The sequence below is a fragment of the Ciconia boyciana genome, chromosome 14 (genome assembly GCF_034638445.1).
Source record: "Ciconia boyciana chromosome 14, ASM3463844v1, whole genome shotgun sequence".
Taxonomy (NCBI): Eukaryota; Metazoa; Chordata; class Aves; order Ciconiiformes; family Ciconiidae; genus Ciconia; species Ciconia boyciana.
The window spans coordinates 257,535-271,620 of NC_132947.1; the positions used below are offsets into that span (position 1 = coordinate 257,535).

At 53.3% G+C, this 14,086-nt stretch overlaps 1 protein-coding gene across 1 annotated transcript in view; it reads left to right on the forward strand.

Annotated features, from left to right (window-relative positions):
- Positions 1–1,447: 1,447 nt before the first annotated feature.
- CDH22 (cadherin 22) overlaps positions 1,448–14,086 on the forward strand; it is an 87,783-nt gene continuing 75,144 nt past the window's right edge. Inside the window, exon 1 of the mRNA XM_072879385.1 lies at positions 1,448–1,738. The gene's annotated coding sequence lies outside the window, so the exon portion shown is untranslated. The remainder of the gene's footprint in view (positions 1,739–14,086) is intronic.

Here is a 14,086-nt window from a genome sequence, read left to right on the forward strand (position 1 = left end):
TCCCTGACCTGCAGGCCACCTGCCTGTGCAGGAAGCACCATACCCAGGTGGTTTGTGGATAACCTGCTGCTGGATTACTACTGTTTCTTGGCCCATATTGGCCAAGCAGAGGATTTGTTGGCAGTGCACACGTGGAGCAACAGGGCATTCCCTTCTCTGGTGTTCCCTTGTGCTCCTTCCAGGGCCAAACTCCAAGGCCCGATGCCAGAGATTGCTGTGGAAGCAGGAGAGCATTTTCTCCAGGTAAGACGTGAGACCCGGGACAGTGGAGACTGGAAAATGTCCCACTGGGGGCCGTTTGCCTCAGTTGTGGTTAAACCCTGCCTTGCATGGTCAGATTTATCTGTCCCAAAATTATATTGCAGCCTCACCAGCCTTGAGCATCTTCCCTGCTTCCACCTTCGATCTGTCCTGATCATGCCCAGAGTGGTCTGTAAACTTGGTGGCCCCTGCAGCCCCAGAGTGCTGCTGAGCCTGGATGGTGCCTGCCGTGGTTCAAGCAGGGCTCTGGAGGAGGCACCTGAGACCCGAGGTGGGTCCTGAGGATGCCAGCTGCCATGGCCACCCAGGTGCACATCAGGAGGGGGTCTGCCAGCCCCAGCCGCAGCCCCTGTGGTGCCCAGAGCCTACCCGTCATGCCCAGAGCCCCTACCGCAGCCCCTGCCAAGCTGCCGCTGGGCCATCGGGATCTGGCCGTATTCAAGGGCTGGCGAAGGGCGGACTGGGGTCTCCCTGACCTGCTGGATGCCCCGGCCCAGCGCTGCGCTCCCACGCGCAGTTCGCGCGTTCTCGGCCCCTGGCACCGCCCGGCATCGGTGCTCGGAGGGGCCGGGCCTGAGCCGGGGGATCCGAGGTCTGCTCCCCGCGCCCCGGCACCGCGGCTCGCTCCCTGCCTCCGGGCTGGCCTTGGCCGCTCCCCGGGGTCCCCGGGCAGGCACGGTACTGGGGTCAGCGGAGGCGACGCGGGTGCCCGGGGCGGGGGCACCGCAGGGCTGCCGGCACCGCAGGGCAGCGGAGAGGGCCCGCCTGGCGGGCAGCGCCCCCCCGCCCGCTCGGGGCCCGCGGCAGCCCGCGGGAGGCAGCTGTCCGCAGGGCCGGGGCCGGCCGGGGCCCGAGGGCTGGGGTGGGGCAGGCCCTGGAGCCGGCTCCCGAGGCACGGAGCGGGCCAGTCCCCGCGGCGGGGTCCCCAGGGCCTGTCCCCGCGGCCGGTCTCTAGGGGAGGTCCCCAGGGCCGGCTGCCCGGGGCCGGTCCCGGGCGGGGACCCGGCGCTGCATTCTCAGAGTCTCCAGCAGAGGCTGGGCTGGGCTGGGCAGGGCTGGCGGGGAAGGAGGGAAGGAAGGGAGCGAAGGAAGCGAGGGGGAGGAAGGCGGCTCTCGCCGCACATGCATCCCCAGCCACACACCCCGCCGCCCGCGCCCCGCCTCGCGCCGTGCCCGCCCGGTGCCAGCAGCCGGGCTCCGCTCGCCGCCGCCGCCGGTCGGGGCGCCGCACTGCCCGCCGCGCCGAGGCTGCGATCCGCTCCGTGCCCGGCTGCCGGGGCTGCGATCCGCTCCGCGCCCGGCTGCCGGGGCTGCGATCCGCTCCGCGCCCGGGCGCCGAGGCTGCGATCCGCTCCGCGCCCGGCTGCCGGGGCTGCGATCTGCTCCGTGCCGGGCGCCGCGCCGCCCAGGTGCCGCGCAGGATGCCGCGGGAGGCCAAGCGCCCCGCGCGGGGGGGCCGCCGCGGCCGCCGCCCCAGGTAAGAGCCGGCGCGGGCGGCGGGCTGGGCGGGCGGCGGGGCGGGCATCGCGGGGGAGCCCAACTTCTCCGTCCCTCGCCGCGCCGCAAACTTTGCTGCCGCTCGGCGGGGCCGCGGCTGGCGCTCCCCGCAGGTGAGTGCGGACTCGGCCCTGCCCCCGGGCGCCCCGGGACCGCGGGCTGCGACCGCTGGGTCGCTTCGGTGTTGGAGGGCAGGTGAAGCCGGAGGTTTGATGCCCCTTTGGGCATCGCTGCCGGGGTGCCTAGCGTGTGGTACCCAGGGCTCCAGCACCGGCTCTGTCAGCAGCAGGGTTTCAGCATACCCTTCCATTAAAGCGCTCGGGTGCTGAAAGAGCTGCAGCTCTTTTTCAAACCGGTGGTATCTTAAAACATCTTCTTCGGGCTCCTTCCTACCCCAGAGCTATCTCCCCGTTTTTCTTACTGAGACCAGAGCCCTTCATGCTAGTTACCACAGGGGCTTTGCTCGGGGATGTGTGTGAACGTGCAACCGAGATGCCTGAGGAGTCCTGCCCGAGTCCTTTCAGCAGGCAAGGTAACATCTCTCTTTACAGACGCACGTTTTTCTAACAACAAACTAAAAATAACTGTGCTAAAACTAGCACTTTCCTCATTTAAAATGTGGTTCCCAAATGGCTGTGCACAGGCCTTCTGGGAGCAAGTGCTGCAGCCACGTCTGTTCCTCCTGCATGCCCAGCTACAGCGGCTTGTCCAGGCCTAGAGATGCCAGCGCTGCATGCGTCCTGCTGAGTGTCCTGGGAGCACATCCTGTGGCAGCCAGGCTCCTGTGGTCACTCATGGTGCCGGCAGGGGAAGGAGGGATGCAGTAGATGCCTCTGTTCTCTTTTTTGTTTGATTGCTGACAGTTGTAACATCCCTTACAGTCTGAGGAGATCTGTGTTGTCTTTTCTTCTAACCTCATTTTATGCATGAGCAAGACCAGTTACAGGGATGATGGTGTAGATAGCAGCAAGGAGAGGCAGGCTCAGAGTTAAGACATAACTTCGTAAGATGTAAGACCTCTCAGGGAAGCCTTTGGACCTGAGAGGGCTAAGAAGAGTGGCTCCACCAGAGTTCTGTTTCTCCAGAGCTTGCTTGCATGGCCAGGGGAAATAAACGGGGAGATGTGCTTCTCTGTCCCTGCTACTAGGCTGGTACTATGCTGTTAAAATACCATGCGTTGCAACCACAGCCAATACCGTAGTCTTGCATGCCACCAAGGAAATCTCAGATGATGACTGTTTCTTTGGGACCTGTTTCTGTCTCTTCAGAGTACCTAATGGTCAGAGAAGGGCTGAAGCCTGCGGTCTCTGTACCTGTAGATCTTGTGTCCAGCTCAGACAGAGCTTGGGCTTTGCCAGGTTTTCCCTTATGAGGTGAATGCTCTCCACCTCATTCATGAGCACTGGATAAGGAGTATTTGCAGCAAACAATTATCAGGGTTGGAGATCATGATCCTGGTACATCAGTTTTCAAATGCTGAAAATAAATTGCTTCTCTGGCTTTGGGTATCACATAGCAGGGGGAAATGGAAACAAGAGTCGGAAATGGTTTTCCTGTACTGATACTGTGTTTGTGTTTGAGGCCAAAGGGTGGTTCTGCTGCTCATTGGTGAAATCCCTGAAAATGTTGACAATACCCTGAGTGCAGCACAGGGTAGAGCCCACTAAAATCTGAATAAGCTGGCCCAGATTCTGTACTGACTTTTGTATTGCATACACCTCTTTGCTCCAGTGAGGTGAGGGTCAGAGCAAGTGAGGCTTGGTCTCAGTGTGAAATGCTGGTTGCTGAATAATACAATGTTGAAATTGGTGGGCTTGTGAAAGAAAAAGTATGTGCTGTTTCATAGGTAAAAAGAGACAGCTTTGTTCCTGCCTAAAAAAAAAAAAATTTAAAAAAATGCCCTTTGCTTTTTGGTGCATTGACACTTTATAATATGATATGGTGATTTCATACCTAGGACAGAGGAGTGCTACTGAAACAAGGTCAATTTTAAAACTCTCTTTCAAAAGAAGCTAGCAGGTCTCCAGAAAAAAAATAAAAATGAAAAGGCTGTCAGTGAGTTAAAAATAACAGTTAAAATTCTATTTTTCCTAGCTCTGTATCAAATAATATGATATTTTCATGATTTAAAATGCAATAGCATATTTGAAAAATCCATAGTTCCTTGCTTGTGTGTAAGGATTCTCAGAATAGGGTCATAATTTACTGTTTGTTGTGTATACTGTCTGATCAGCTTTTTGGGGTTTTTTTCACTTTGAAAATGATATTGATCTAGCAGGCTTTTTTCCTAGCAAATTTCACTTTCGTGCTCCTAATCACTAGCCCATAGTAGTAAAATTTGGGTGCAAATATTGTGGGGAAATGTTTGTTTGTTTGAAACCCCTTTTGCTACCCATGCACTTTATTTTGTTAGAAGGATTAGATTGTTCATAGAAACAATCTTGTTTCTATGAACAATCTTGTTTCTTGTTGTCATAGAACAATTCAAAACAAACAGTTTTGAAACAAAACTGGACTTCAGGTGGGATTTGATCTGATGTTAGTTATTCCTTTAAAGTATAATTACATATTTTTCAAATAATTATTTTTTTTATTTTGAAAGCCCATATTTGAAAAGTAAAGAAAAACAGATTGAAGAAGAAATAGTACGGTGATACTTGTGTTCTTTCAACATCAGGTCACTGAACAGTATTTGTACATAAGAATACAACCGTGTATGAATTTGTGTCGTTATCTTTTAACTATGTGGTTATGCAACTATGTTTGGGTTTACAAGCAATGACACTTCTCTGCAGATGAGTCCACACATATCCTGAGGCATGGGCCATTTTGAGTGATCTGCTTTTTTTAAAAATTACATGTAAAGATTAGGTGGGTGTGAGTCCCAACAGGATTCCTTGCCTGAGGTGGTAGGTGGCCATGGCGTACAGTGCCTTGCTGTTTGCTGGATCTCTTTTGTCTCTACCACCAGTTTATCCCATGGCATTGCATTGCAGGCAAGGGTGGCTGATGGGGAGGGATGTAACCAGCTTTGCCTCGGACCCTGTTTGTAGCCCTGAGAGCGCCCTGCCCTGCACCCTTGGCACTTGCTGTTTGCTCTCCAGCTAGCAGGACTCCCCCCATTTTACCTTGTCCTTGGGTGATGTCTGTGTGTGGCTGTGCCCTGGGCAGCAGGTGAGGGTGCAGAGCTCTGCCCCTTCGATTTGGCTACTCTAGCATTTGCAGGGCTCATGCCTGCCGTGTCCCTGTGAGCTGTGTTGCTTGTGAAGCACAGTCCCTGCTCTGCCCCAGCAGAAAAGCTGGGGCTTTGTGGCTGGGTTTGGGCTGCAAATTGCTGCCTATCAGCCTTCCCTGCTCCCATGCAGAGCTGGCATATGGGGAGCTCATTTCAGGGGTTTGGACTGGGACTCACCCGTTCACCTAGCATGGGTTGGGTGCTCACTACCTGCTCAGCCCTGTGGGGCATCTGTATCTGCAGTTGCATCCAGTTTGTGAGTTGGTTTCTGCTTCAGAGAGCTGTGGAGAGGGGGCAGTGGAAGGGCTCTCTGTTCCTGCCGGTAGCCACTGCAGAGACCCATCCTCCCAGTTCACAATTTCTTTTTCATTTAATCATCACTTTTTATTATTTGCAAAGTCTGTAAAAAGAATACAGGACATTACATTAATTTTCAGTCTTATCCTTTGCAACAACCCTGTTTACAGAGACTAGTCCAGACTTTACTTTAGTCTGGCTCTGTGTTTCCTTCCTTTTTCTTTCTTTTCATTGCCTTTTGTGCTGCGGCTGAGAGGAGATAGTTCTGTGTTATCCTGTTGGGGAAGGGTTGTTGGATGGCACTTTAGTGCTGGCTCTACAGTGCAATGTCTGGGTAGCAAAAGAAGTGGATGCCTTCTTCAGCAATCAGTGCCTTCCCTAATTCCACAAGGCTGGCCAGGATGTCTGCAGTGGATGTAGGTTCTTTCTTTTCCTATGGAAGCTGTGAGTTTTCTTCTTGGTGATGCTGTTCCTCTGATCCTCTTGCAGTGTGGTTTGAGTTCTCCCTGCAAATGGATGTCTCCGTCTCTTTGACAGCGTTACAGCCCCTTCTCTTTTTTCCTTTGAGGGCCTGTGGGACACCGTGGGCATTGGGCATTGGCATGTGGTAGGTGGCAGGCGGGTGTGGAGCCCGCTGCAGCTGCAGAGCTCCCTTTGCTGTTAAGATTAGGTGGTGCACGTAAGGCAAACGGGGATACATGACACTACTAGGAGGCGGAAGCATGAGGAGAGATTGTTCACAGTGCATGGTTTGATCTGGGGCTGCCTGTGTCTCAGTGGGCTGGGCATGGCTTTTATCTTCAAACTTCGGCTTTCAGAGTGCCCGCTCTGCCGCCTCCTCGCTGAGCTGACCCAGCCTCTCCGCCAGTGCCCTGCTGCCCCCACTGCGGTGTGGGGAAGCGCTGGGGTGGTGAGCAAGTGTGTGCACCGGTGCACTGTGGTGGTGAGTGTGCGCACTGGTACCAGCTGGGGATAGAGGCAGCGCTGGTGCTGTCAGGCATTTCTCCCCAGAGGTCCTACAAGGCCTCTTTGAACAAAAAGTGGAGGACAGACCCTGCTAAGCTTGAGGCCCCCGCATTTTTCTTCTTGAGAGTGGGGGTAGTTGCACCCTTGCGCATAGGAAAGGCAGCCAGCCCAAGGGACCGGTTTGGACTGGATCGTTCACTGCTCCTAAACCTACAAGCAGTGCTGAAAATCAAGGTGCTTTTCAGGCAGTGTCTCCTTTCTGCTGGGTGCCCCATCTCAGGGTAGCTCACTAAACACAAGTGGAGGTTATAATACTCATTGGAACCTCATTACATTTTTTTCAGCAAATGGCAGCACTTCTCTGGATTCCCAGTCCTGCCCTGCTTCTCTTGTCTGCCAGAAATCTGCACTTGCCTCCTCTCTGCGTTCTGTGCCACATTCTGCTGCCCTGTTTTTACTCACTTCCTTGCCCCTCACTCTGGCTCTGGCACTGCCATCAGTGAGCCTGGAAAAACAAGCCAAACAGAGCTCATTCAGCTTGACTCTACTCAGTGCTACCCTTCCTAATTTTGGATCTCTTGTGAGAGAGCTATGCCTTAGCTGACACACTGCAGGACTGAGACTCTGGGCAAAGTGCCTATTAACACTACTATCAAACTGTTGTGTGCAGGGTCTGCTCCACAACCGGAGAGCAACCTTGCCTGTCTCACATGCTCTGTCACTGCCGTCACCTGTGCTGAATTTGGCCCTGACTGGCTGATGATGGAAGCTGTGGGTGCAATGGAGGTGATGCTGGGCCTGGTGCTTGTCAGCAACAGCCACGGATCCACAGCTGCCCTGTAGAATAATTTAGCCAGGTGCTTACCAAGCAGAACTGAGAGCATCCTGCCCCTGGTTTGGGAAGCAGTGTGTCAGGGCCAGCTACTGCATGGGGTGAAGTGGTCCCGTGCTCTGGCTACAGCAGCTATGTGAGCCTTGCTCTTTGGGAAGTCCTTCCAGGGAATCATGAAAGCAGAACTGTTCGTCCAGCACCCTTTCGCAGATACCCCCTACCTCTCTTTGTTGCTCCTCCCTGCTACAGTACTCCAGAGAACACCAAGGGAAAGAAGACATGGGATCACTCCTGTTTACTTGCTGACATTGCCTCACTCACCATTGCCACTTCAGGTGGGTTTTTGTTAATCTGTTCCTAATTAACTGTAGCTGGTGGCATTAACAACTGCAGGTGACTTGAAGCTTGAGGCCCTCAACTCACCTGAAGCTGTTGATGGCCAGAAGCTTTCTGCAGCCAATGATGGGGTGTGAAGGGAGTCGCCATAGAAACATCTTGGGCAATAAACGGAGCCTCAAAAGCTTTGAACTCCTTTTAGCAGAAGCCTATATGTGAATGTGGGTACAGGCAGGTAGTGATGTGCACACAGATGGGGAAAGGTGTGTAATCCTAGCAGAGCAAGGATGTCAGATATTTGGATACAGCAGCTGTGGGAGCAAGCACGGGACTTAAACACTGCTTTGGTAAGCTAGCGTTTCCCTGAGGTTTTGATTGCAAAACTGAGTCAGAGAAGGAGTGTGTGGTATGGTCCTGATGCTGGTCTGGCAGGAGAGAGCTCGTTCCTGCAGATGAGCTGTATCCAATGCCTTACAGCACGCAGCCTTTCCTGTGTGCTGGAGCCACAGGCTTGTGGGGGCAGCCAGGGAAGCCTTGTCCGCCAGCACTCTGCACAGCAGCACCTGGGAACTCAGCACAGCCTCTGTGGGTGGCATGCATCTGTCTCTGATCCTCTTTCTTGACCACTGCTGCCCTTCCCTATGGTTTGGCACTCTAGAGCTGTGTGCAGGGAGACCCCAGCTTATGGAGGGTCTGAGGCCCTGTGCCCACCTGAGAGGCACTGGAGTTGGGTACCCTGGGGCATGCATCCTCCACCCCCAGGCCCTGTCCTGGGTCTGCTCCTCTCAGTGCTGGCTGTTCACTTGCAGGTTGCTTGGAGGCTGCAAGCTGGCTGGGGAGCCTGGGCTTCCTGATCGTAGGCTGTGGGGCAGATAGCTCTTCTGGGTCTGAGTCCCCTTGTGGCCCAGAGTCAGGAAGGACAGATAAAGGTTTGGCTGCTCCAGAGGCTTAGAAACCCTCATAGTCTGGCCATCCCAGGACAGAAGGGTGCTGGGAGCCCTGGGCCAGGCCCTTGTTCTGGCAGCCTTTTTCTGCTGTGGGATGGCTGTTCCCCCTGTGCAGGATGCCCTGTGCAAGACAGTAGCTTCTGTGTGTGCCTGGGGATGCTGCACTCCCTTCTCCAGTCCTGCTTCCTTGCCTCTCTGTCTGTCACACTGGGATTATCTCCTCATGCTCCTACTGCAGCTGCTTCCCAGAATCCCAAATCCCCAAAATGCTGTTTCTTCAGTAATCCTTGTCATTAAAAGTGGCTCCTAAGCTCAGGCCACCTCCTTTCCACAACCAGCACTCTGTCACCCTGTCTAGAGAGGAGCAGTTTGAGATGGGCACATACTAAAAGTGAGCAAAAAGGTTGTTGACCTGGGGTGGGACACTGTCCCCCCCACCTGGTACCAAACTCCAGAGTTAGCCTTGGATCCTTCCGGATTTTCACTATTCCATTTTTTTTACAGTGTGAAAACACATTTTCTCCCCTGTTGTTATGGCCCTGACAAGGCATGTGCGGTGTTGTGCATGTGTGGGAAAGGGAATTGTTTCCCCTGTCACCGGAGTCTAGAAGGTCGAGGACATACAGGTGAGGGGTTCCTTCAGGAGCTGGACTTCACCAGCTTTCTGAGCTTAGCTGTCTTCCCACTTATGAAATACAGCTGAACCTTTTGATAGCAGGCAGGTAGGAATAGCTGAGCATCAGTGGAGTCCTTAAGAAATTACATTCCTGCTTAAACTTTTAAAAGTCAGCTGAACCCCTGTTTGCTACAGCCCTCCTGGGCTGTTCCCCAAGGGCATGATATTTTTTGCAATAAAACTCCTGGTCCAGTAATACCATCCAAAGGCAGGGCGCACCTTCGCTGGGCATCCTCACCTGCACCGCAGTGCAGGAGCTGGGGAATCTTCCCGTGCCAGATCTCGGACTTGCTGGGGCGCTGCCCACCGCTGAGGTGCGAGGTCAGCCCTGGCCGGGCTGGCACCCGGGGCCGGGCTGGCACCCAGGGCCTGGCCCCGAGCCCTCGGCGCCCGGAGCAGCTCAGGCTGGGGGGAGCAGGCCTGGCTCTTCCCTGGCTTTTGGAGAGGAGAGAGGGCGTGGGGCTCCTCCTCGGGCCACATGCCGGCAGAGGGAGCCATGCATCCTTGTTTCATATGCGCAGCCTGACGTGCCAATTAACGAATTAATTTGAAAGGTGCTGTGAGCGATGAGATTAGAACCAGGATCCTCCACTGGGCAATGTCTCAGCTAGTCTCACTGAGGCTGAGAAGTGACCGTGTCCTTCCCAAATCCCTCCTGTCTGCGTTGTCACCCAAGTGCATCTCTCAGGTGAACCCTTGGGTGGGTTTGATCTGGCCCAGCTTCTGGGGGATGCGCAAGACATGAACAGCCTCCGTGGCAGGTATGGCGGAGGTTGATGCCAGCACCTTGGTCAGCTGGGTGCGTGGGCAGTGGGCAAGCCATAGGCGCGCAACGGACCAGGGCCGCAACTGTGAGCCCCCACAGACTGTGGGATGAGTGACCAGGGACTGTGGCTGACTCTGCAGATGCAGACATGGCCTTGCTTTGCCTTGCCCAGGACTTGGCAATGGATTAGCTGAGGCAGACAAGAGCCTGTGAGCTGGAGCTGGGGTTGTGGAATGTGATATCATTAGTCCTGCCTAGAGGACTGACTGTTGTGCTGGCAGATGCTGCTGCTCCCTTCCTTGGTACCACAAAGTGATTGAGGCATGAAGTGAAATGCAAGCACTGAACCTTCCCTAGCTGGAGTAGCAACCACAGGTGAGCATTTACGGACTTTATCTGAAAAAGCTGTTTACATTTTTGTGCAATGGGAGACTCATGTCTGGGTGGGAAGGATGCTGGAACCATCAGTTCAGGCTTGAATTGGTTTTGCATCTAGAGTGCTGACATGCTTTGGTGAATTAGAGATGGGTGGGGGGTGCTTCACTGGGAGGCTGTGGCAGCCAGATGAGCTGGTGGTGCTGGGCTGCTCCAGGACAGGAGATGTGAGCTCACATCACAGGACTGAGAGGCTCAAAGCCTTGTGTAAGGAGAGTGGCAGCTTCTCACTGTGCCATGGCTGCTGCTTTCTGGTTAATGCATTCGGAACAGGGTCAGTCTGACTTCCCCTGCTCTGGCAGTGAATGTGGCCAGCAGTGGTGCTGCCAAGTGTTTTGAGAATGTTGTGAGTTAACCCCGGTAAGCAGCTAAGCATCACACAGCCACTGGCTCAATCCCTCCTCCGCTTCCAAGTGGAACAAGGGAAGAGGGAAAGAAAAGTAAAAGCAAGAAAACTTGTGGGTCGAGATAAAAATGATTTAGTAAGTGAAGAAGTGGAAAAAGAGAGAAAGAAAATAAAACAAGGGATGCAAAGGCAAACACTCACCACCTTCCATGGGTAATATCAATGCCCAGCCAGTTCCTGAGCAAAAGGTGGCTAACCCCCCTGAGGTCACTCCTCTCCCTTTTTATTGCTGAGCATGATGTTAGATGGCATGGGATATCTCTTTGGTTAGTTTGGGTCATCTGCCTGGCTGTGTCCCCTCCCAACCTCTTGTGCACTCCCAGTCTGTTTACTGGGGGGGGGGGGGGGGGGGGGCAGAGGCAAGCGAGAAACAGAGAAGGCCTTGATGCCCTGCAAACACTGTTCAGCAATAGCTAAAACATTAAAGTGTTATCAGCATTGTTTTGTTCACAAAACAAAACACAGCACCATATGAGGTGCTGTGAAGCCAATTAACTCCATCCCAGCCAGACCCAGTACAGGGACTGTTAAACACCTTTTGTTGCATGCCCCTTTGGGGTGCCTGCACTGTAGGAAGGTGCCTGGTGCCCTTTGCTGAAGAGCCCTTGTTAGACTTGGGCACACAGTGGGAGATGTGGCCTCTGCCCTGTGGATCTGATGGCAAAGGCACATTCAAACTGTCCTGGGCAGAGGCATGCCACTGCCTCCAGTGCTGCCAGGCATGCTTTCTGTCGTGAGAAGCTAGAGAGACAACAACTGAGTGCTGGAAAGCAAGCCTCACAGAGCAGGGCTGCATGTGTGCAGTGAGCTGCTAGCTGAGCTGGTGTAAATTAGCCTCAGTCCATCACAGTGGTGGAGCTGGCAGGACAGGATCTGACCTGTGACCACTCTCAGGGGGCTGTGGCTGCTGTTGAATATCTCCCTTCAGTTCCTGGGCACAGGCTCCAGTCAGGTTTGGTGCTTCTAGGGAGGACTTTTCCAAACATTAGGCTGTCCCAGAACCAGAAAATCCTGCAGCTGAGTCTGTGTTGCTTATACCAAGCACTGTCCTGGTTGTGAAAAGCTGTCTGCTGTGAAATAGAAATGAGAGGGAGGGACCATGAAGCACCAGGCTGGAAGGCCTTTTCTTTAAACCACAGCTGAGCTGGGCTTAAGCAGAGGTAGGACACAATGTCTGGTCCTGGCTTCCACAAGGCGGCATGTGCATTTCCCTTGTAAGCGATCAAAGGCTGGTACTGAGACTCATCTCTATCTTTTTTATATCTAGTCCATCACTGCTATCTGGTGCCTCCCAAGTATATTTAGAAATAGCAATGACAGTTTTTCTTTCTCCTTTTCTAGCTGGTGCGTGAAGTGTTTGTTAAGTTTATATGTTTTATATGTTTTTGTATGTGAGGTCTATCTGTGTCTCTGTGCACCAAGATGAGGAAAGCTGTCTCATGAGCTAACGCTTTTGGTGCATCCTATGATGGGGGACCGAGGACTGGACAGACACAGTGCTTGTGTCTGGCTCAGTCCTGAACCTCTCAGAAGTTTGGTATGAGCCCTGCTCAGGGCAGCTGTGTCTTGTTATTCTGTTTTTGAATCACAGTGACTCACAGTTCAGGTGTGAGTTTTGGCCTCAGTTCACTGTGAGGTCTGATGAGAGAGGTGGGTGGCAAGAGATGTGCACAGCTCGAAGTCCAACATGGGGGAGAATGGCTTTTTGGCTGGACACCACTTGGCTTTGGATGCCCAAACTCTGCCTGAGACCGCTGCTAGCCCAGCAGCGTGAGAGGGGTGGTTATTTGGAGGGGAGGACAGAAAGGAGCACGTTTGTCTGCATTGCAGTGCTCCTAGTTGACTTCAGCCTAGTTGGCTTCAGCCTAGTTGGCTTCAGCCACTCCAATGTTTACCTCCCGTGGTGTTAGGAGTGATGAGGCCCTGGAGAGTGATGTGGTGGCACGCAGGGGAATAGCGCAGAAGGGCTCTGGATGGACCTGTTCCTGCGTGGGCACACACTAGGGACTCTGGGGCTACGTGCATGAGTTCTAACGTGATTGTCATCAAATGAGCTAAAGAGTGTGGAGAGGGAGAAGGAAGTGAAACAGCCCAGGGACTGAGTGGAGAGACAGCAAGGGTCTGCAATGTAGTGATAGAGAGAGCAGGATGCAAATGGACGAAGCATGTGAGGATGACAAAGCCAGAGAAAGCCATATTTGCATGTGGGAAAGCGGGAGCGTGTCTGTGTACATGTGTGCTGCCAGTTCTCCCCCTCTCAAGCGTGGAACTGCTTTGGGGAAAAGGTGTGCACTCCTTGTGAAGGGTACTCAGAGCCAGCTTGTTTCCATTTTTTTGGCTGTGAAGATCTTTCGCCATCACCAGTACCGAGTGGCTGTTGGGCTGCGTGCTGGATGGAATGAATTAGGTCACAGGAGTCCTGCATGTGCACTGGGGCATTCTAGGGGAGACCCCTTGCTGAAGCAGTGCAGGGCTGCAAATGTGCAGTGGGTCTGAAGGACTCACAGCTGCAAATGACTGCACCTGCCCACGTGGGTTTCTGTGCCCCCTCCTGCGTGCATGCATACTCACGTGTTCCAGTATGATCCTACTTGCTCACGTGTATGCATATCTCTCCTTGGCTCTATTATTTCCCATGCACTTTGACCATTTGCTTTCTGTCCTCCCTGTTGCTACTATAATCTCTCTCTTGCTCTCTCTTTCTCCCTTTGTTCCCTGGGCTGCTTTGCTGCCTCTTACTTCACCATGTCCCTCTTTATTCCTTTTGATAATAATAACATTAGAACCTACATACAAGGCCCCAAGGTCCCTGCTTTGTGGAGATACATCAGGAAAGACCCTTCAAAGCCTGTGTGCTGGGGAGAGAAGATTCTCATAGTCTCGCTATTGCCAGGACTGGCACAGGCAAAGGGCCTGATTGTGAAATGTGACCTGTACAAAACCCCACACTGTGTCCTGTGTCCATCCTGGAATGTCAGAAGTGAGGATGCCAGTCTTGTCTGATGGAGTTTTACACCAAAGACCTGAACCCTTATGCCTGATTGAGGAATTGGCCAATTAATGTCCCTTTATCACTTGTCCTTAGCAGTGGTTGTTCCCAGAGCTCCCAGTTTGTCCCTTCCTCATTGTGCCATTGGTTTGGTAGTGACATTAAAGTGAAGCTACTTGCAGATTCCATTCTAGTCTGCTGTGTTCACGTGCTTTGAGCTTTCAGAAATGTTCTCCTTTTCAACTGCAGTTTGCACATTTGGCCTCTGCTGAGAGCTGATGCTTCAATGGGTTGCTGAAGCCTGGTGGTTGGAAAGCAGCATTTCTAGTGACACACTGAGGCTGTCTTGTTTTGCATATGTGGTGCCCACTACATTTTCTTTGCTTAAAGGTCCTATGTGACTGCTGGATGCTGGTCCACAGTCTGCAAATACAGTGCTGGAG